Genomic DNA, 6,784 nt, shown 5'->3' on the forward strand with positions numbered 1-6,784 from the left:
TTTTAAAGTTCCTATGTTTCATTGTGATTGGGAAAATATAGATAGCGGAATCAAGATTGAAGAAGGGTTTACGCTGGTTAATCTTCATAGAGGACAACATCAATTTGAAAGAGATCCATTTACTTTAGCATCACAAGCAAAACAGGTTTTTTATTCTAGAGAAAGTGATACTTCTATTTGGTATATTGTATTGAAGGCACCTCCTAGAGGATTTTATGAGTCAGAAAATTTTGATGAAGATGCTTATACTCCATCCACATTAAATGCATCATTAAGAATTGATATGACTACTGAAGATGACGGCTATGTGAGATATGACTGTGAGGGCATTGATATTGAATAAGGTAACTGTATAGATTTAAGATTCTTTCTTTCTTGCGTTATTTTTATTGATATTACATTAATGTTAATGTCTCTAATTCCATTATTTCTTAATTTATGTATATAGATGCAAATGATGAAAGCTGAATTTTGTGGAAACTGATGTACAAATGTCCGGACATAATATGTCAGATCTTGGTAAAGTAAGTTATGAGGTTGTATATAAGGGTTTAAAATGTTTTTATGTTAAATTTAAGCAAAAAAATGTGTTTTTCTTATTTCTGCAATGCAGTCATCTAATCAAGGATACAACAAATCAAAATGAGCTAAAAAAGCTTTAGTTGTTGCTGCCACAAGAGAAGGAAATGAAGGCATAAGAGTATCAGAGAGAGGTTCTAATTCCATGCGACATGATGCAGAAGTCTTGCCTAATAGCGTCAATACTACTGAAAAAGGAAAGAAAGGAAGGGGTCGAGCAAAGCTAAACTATCTCAATAAGGGAAAATGTGCAAAGTTAACTGTAGAATTTAATGAAAGAGGTCAACCAATTTGTAAAGAGTCAAATAAGTTATCATCATTCCTTGCAACCACAGCTAGGGAACTTATATCTATTACAAAGAAAAATTTGAAAGATTTCAGCGAAAGTTTTCTTGATGACATATGGGAGCTTGTGCAGGTGATATAAACTTCACATCATATATAGTTTAAATTAAATTAATATTAATCTTACATATTTTGATGCAGCAATGGTTTGATATTGACATTTGTCATAGAAAGTACATTATACGAAAATTGGGAAAGAGTTGGAGAGATCATCGATCTAATGTGCTGAAAACAATCAGCGACAAAGGAAGAACAATTGGCATGAAACGAGCTGTTGCTCTCCTCAAGCCAGATAACATTGACTCAATGGAAGAATGGCATGTATTTGTCAAAGAACGCAATTCTCAACCATATAAGGTACGTTCCATTGCTTTTATATACTAAATGTGCCATAATGTTGTGCTTGTACTATAATTGTTTGATTTTGCAGGAAAAGAATGATAGATTCAAAAAGATGAGAGCTAGTCAAACTATGTTGCACACAACGAGTAGAAAAGGCTTTGCTCGCTTAGAAGCTGAAATGGTAAAATTTATGTTACATTATAAGTTAAATTTGTTAAAAAATTTGTAAATATGTACAAACTAACATATATACTTCTTGGTCAAAACAAATCGCAGCGTATTGAAAGTGAAGACCCTGATTCCATTAAGAGAAATGATATTTATATTCGAGGACATACGCGAAAAAATGGTGGATCAATTAATGAATCAGTTGGGGAAACATTGGTAACGATATTGGTTTTTGAATTTCTTTTTTGGTTATTTATCAGTTTATATTTGCATTACTTTAAACCATTAATGTATTTCTCGATATCAGAAAAAAAATAAATGCTTGTTCAGAAACAGTTACCTCTCCAAGTAAACATTCTCTCAAGGATGATAGTGTTGCAAGAACACATGGTCCAGAACGTCGAGGATGGGTAAGAGGGCTTGGCTTCGGTGCAACTCCTTCAAAGTTGAATGCTTTGGTACATAGTCAGAACATGCAAACTCAAGTACAAGAGTTAAGAGATGAAATTAAAGAATTAAAAGCTTTGTTTCAACAGAAGAGTAAAAGTGTTGAACAAGAAAATGTAAGTTTGAAACTCTCGTTACTAAATGATATTATATATTTCATATTCTTTTCTATATTCAAATTAACAAATTGTACTTTCATATGAATTTTACAGCATAGTGATAGAAGCTCGAATGGTTTAGATAGCCTTCAGAGTAAAAAATGCAAATTGTTATGTTGGTTTGGGGAAGCTGATGTAGTTGCGAATGGTGAAATCGAATCAAAAAATCCTTGTGATCTAGTGCATCATGTACCTCTTGGCAATGAATGTTGGAGAGTTTGGGTTAATGAAGTGATTGACAATGTTACCTTATATCATCCCACACGTGAGCTATTTATTCTTGAAGATGCATTAGGAAGTACAATTGCATGGTCAATCAGGTTCATCAAAATGGATTTGCTGTAAGCACAATAAATGTATGCTTTACTTTTTTTTTATATCATTTTTCATTTGCGTACTTACTTTAATATATTAACTATACCCTCATTTATTTTTGTGATGTGCAGGGAGTTGATTATTTTTTGGATAACAAAATTATTGATCAAATTAATCAAAATCAATGTGGATTAATTATTTTGTACTATTTTGATTACTTGTTTTTGGAGTAGTAGTTCATACTTTTGGATGTTGATATAAACTATTTTGAGTAGGCTACTGATGTTCTTAGTTCATTTCTAAATTAACTCGACATTTGTATTGGTTTTATTTTCTAAAATTATGGGAGAAGTTATTATATTTGTGTTTATATTGGGAATTATGTTCTTTAATTATTATAGGTTTAATGGTTATCAAAAAATAAATATTTAAAAAGAAATGAATCTTTATAGCGTACAAAATGTGAAAGTCATATACAATTTCATTATTTTTACGGCATGCTAGTGCATGTCATAAACAAAATGAGACAACCATTTACAACATACAAAAATGTTTGCCTTAAAAAATAGTATCTTATTTACGGCATGCAGAGTCATGCCATAAAAGGTTAAGCATTTATAGCATGCAAAGAATGTCGAAAATAGTTTATTAACGGCGTGCTTCTTGTTTTTTACGGCATGCAATGCATGCCGTAAAAAGATATGCATATTTACGGCATGGCTTTATACGGCATGCGACTGTATGCCGTAAAGTACTTTTTAAGGCATGCAATGCATGCCGTAAAAAGCAAAATCTGTTATAGTGATGACTCTCCTCATATAAGGTACTATGACGACCTCAAGTCAAAAAATCAATCCCACTACTGAACGTTAGATATTAACCACTGACACTCAGATAGTTATCCATGTGGAATCTCTAGACGGGTCTCCAATGTTTTGTTCCATAACAAAACATTCACGTGTTCATTCAAGTGTCATCATACTTTAACTTGTGAGATCAGCTACTTACTTCACAAGTAAGAAATGCCACACGTGATGGTCTATCTGTAATCACGATATCCGTATCTCATTATTACTTACGACCACGAACGATTTAAGATTCAATCATATGTAATTTGTACACACAATCACAATTCCTTGTGATTAACAAATTACGAAAATTTGAATCTACGGACTCTATTATTTAATTTAATATATAGTTAATTAAATAATAGATCTGCCATTAAATCATATTAATTATATATTAAAAGTATTTATGTCCAAAGTTGATTGGATCTAGGGCATAACACTTACACATTCTACTACATATTAAAAATGATAACATTTATCACCTTTTAAATATTATATTAGATAGCATCTATCGGCTATTAAATATTGTCCCCGTTTGAGCCCCATTAAATTTATAATACATTTTTTCTCTTTTCTTTTTAATCATAAGTTCTCCAATAAAATAATATTACACATAAATTAATAACTTTTCATTTTTTTCAACACCACATTCTCCAAAAAAACACTATTTCAAAAATTATAACATCAAATAAAATCTGTATGATTGATTGTTGTAACTCAGCAGAAGTTGACATAGAATTAAACACTTGTATGCCTTTACATTATATGCCTATAAATACACCACTCAAAAGATCAATAGAAGTGTGATTATTTCTCAATTAACTTCATTCTTCTTTAGATTTTACGTGGTATCAGGACCTCAATCCAACAAGAACTCTATGACCAACGAGTCACCACTACTACTCCATCAATGACTAGCCACACCCCTCTCAGTCACTAACACTGCCGCCACCGCTTCATCATCTTCTTCTTCTACTATTTGTCATTCATCTCTATCAATATCACTGCTCAAACACCCCTTAAGCTTACCACTTCAAATTACACCTGTTGGAGAATCCAATTTCATGCCCTTCTTGTTAGTTATGTTTCTGTGGGCTGTAACCCATGTCCACTGATATGTGTATTTAATACACTTATTAGGGCTTTGAAATATTAATATTTCATTGTTCTTTTGATAAATTATATCCTAATTTAGCTTATAGTTCATTTATTAGGAGAAACTCGATAAATGGATGTGAAATTAGAAGAAATGAGCAAAAAAGGAAAAGTCCAAAGTTTGAGGACCAAATTACAAATATTCAATAGTTCTTTATATTGAAATACAGAAGTAGAATTATCCAGAAATTAAAAAAAATCGATAAATTAGATCGTCTAGATGTTCACGTGTATGTTATATTAAGAATAAAGTATTTGAATTTTTACCTAAATTCAATAATCAATTTTTTAATTAATTCTGAATCACAAACTACAAACTTTTTAGATCACGTACTTACAACTTTTTAATTCCAATAACTTAATACGTCAAACTTCCAAGTTTTCTATGATATTCTTCAAAGTTAAAACTACACTGATAGGTGAGCATCTTCTTTTAATTAAATCAAGAAATCAATTCTTGAATGGACAATTGAAGAAGATAAGAGAATAATTTTCTCTCTATTTTTCTCCATCCAAACTTGAACTGTGTAGAATTATGTATTATGATTGTTGTAGGAATTCTAAGTTTTATCTAGTCGCTATTTATAGAGATAGAATAGTTTCAATCCTTATAAAATAATAATTCCATATTCAAATAGGAGTTTTAATTAAAATCCAAGTAGTAGTTTTAATTGAAGTCTAAATCCAATTATTTTACATTTAACTACATGTGTAATCCTAGAACTTCAATTATAATTATAATTAAGTTTACAACTTTCATAGTAATTATAACTAAATACAAAAATTTATTGTAATTATAATTAAGTCCAAAACTATTATAATTATCGTAATTAAGTTTCAATACTTCATAGAGCTACCGCAGGGTCTAATCGAACATATATTATCTAAATTTCAATAATTAGATCCTTTATAGCCTACCCTCGACCACTTAACCTAGGCAAAATACTAAACTCTTGGAATATACAAGATCACATAAACCAATTAATCTATAATACTTTCCTCAGACCTATTGTATATGTATTTTATTCTCGTTCGGGATCCGATAGTTAGGAACGAGCAAAAATGACAGTTTTGTCCTTCTAATCATTCTCACTAATTTAAGTATCATTTTTTTTACGACCCTGTGAACTAATATGTCAAAGTTTAATCGTCGCTATTTAGTGAGCTCAAATTTTAATTGTTCAACAGAAAATACTTAAGTAGTCATTCTCCCCATTTTTAGGGTGATGGTTCTCGATACGAATTCATGTTCTCTACTTTGCTCATTCTCAAATTTTCAACTCATCAAGATATTTGACCAATCAAATTGATCTCAGTCATTGATGAATCAAAGCACCATTAAAATCAAGAAAAGATATACATAATCCTGTCAATGGATTTAAATGAAATACACAACGGTCAAGTGGAATTTAATTTTTCACACGGTCATACTATAAAATTAAACTCGACAAGTGTTTCGCGCAATACTCTCCAAATGTACTATTGTCATCTTTAATTATTTCTGTGATAAGAAAAAGTCACAAACTTGAATAATGAATGAGTTAACATTACAATCTTTCAGTACAAGATGTCAACCCTTATACGTAGATCGTGAACAAATTATTTATTATCAATATATAAATTATGCCACAGCGTTCTTCTCAACACAAGTACCCAACTTATATTATCACAAATGATCGTAGGTACTTCAAATTCACATGCTCAATAATAAATAATTGCAATAAATAAAGTAAAAACAATTTTATTTGATATAAGAATATTGTCATTTTTACATTAGCAAAACCATACTATATAGGCACACAACCCAACAATTTCGAACCACAAAACAATAATTGAAGGTTGTTAGGGGGTCAATTGGACACAATTAGAAGTCAAAAACAAATGAAATATGATCAAAGTATTTTCACAAATAAATTTCAAATCGCAAGTTATATTCTAATTTTTTAGTCAAAAATTGAGACCTATTTTTGGCATAGTAAATGTTTGAATTGGAAAATTCTAAATCCAGAAAAATTGTAGCCCTTTGAGTTATATTTTCAACGTACTTTAAATCACCTCAATCAAATATTGAAAGATAAAGTTATGGCAAAAAATACTGACGGTTGTGCAGAGATGAAAACATACACCAAGAATGCAACTTTTCTTATTCGATTGGAACTCTTTTGAAGATCAATTTGGATGTAATTTCAATCAATTTTCAACTCCTACAAATACCTATCAGCGAAATACATTAGATACACTTTTCATACTTCAAATATACATCAATTATATCATCGTCAAATGGAGGTAAATTCATAGTTTTTCTGAGATAATTAAAGGTAGCTCCAAGATTTCATTAATCTGAAAATTCAACCTTGATTTTTGGGCAAGAAAAAAGGCTCAATTAAAGATTAATCAATAAATTATTGAAGAGATTCAAGATTCATC

General features: G+C 30.2%; 1 long non-coding RNA gene across 1 annotated transcript; it reads left to right on the forward strand.

Moving 5' to 3' along the window:
- Positions 1-1,266: 1,266 nt before the first annotated feature.
- On the forward strand, positions 1,267-1,650 carry LOC111412851. The gene is made up of 2 exons (XR_002706124.1): positions 1,267-1,447; positions 1,543-1,650. It is a non-coding gene; the product is annotated as an uncharacterized LOC111412851 (long non-coding RNA).
- Positions 1,651-6,784: the final 5,134 nt, after the last annotated feature.

The sequence above is a fragment of the Olea europaea genome, chromosome 16, assembly GCF_002742605.1.
Source record: "Olea europaea var. sylvestris chromosome 16, O_europaea_v1, whole genome shotgun sequence".
NCBI lineage: Eukaryota > Viridiplantae > Streptophyta > Magnoliopsida > Lamiales > Oleaceae > Olea > Olea europaea.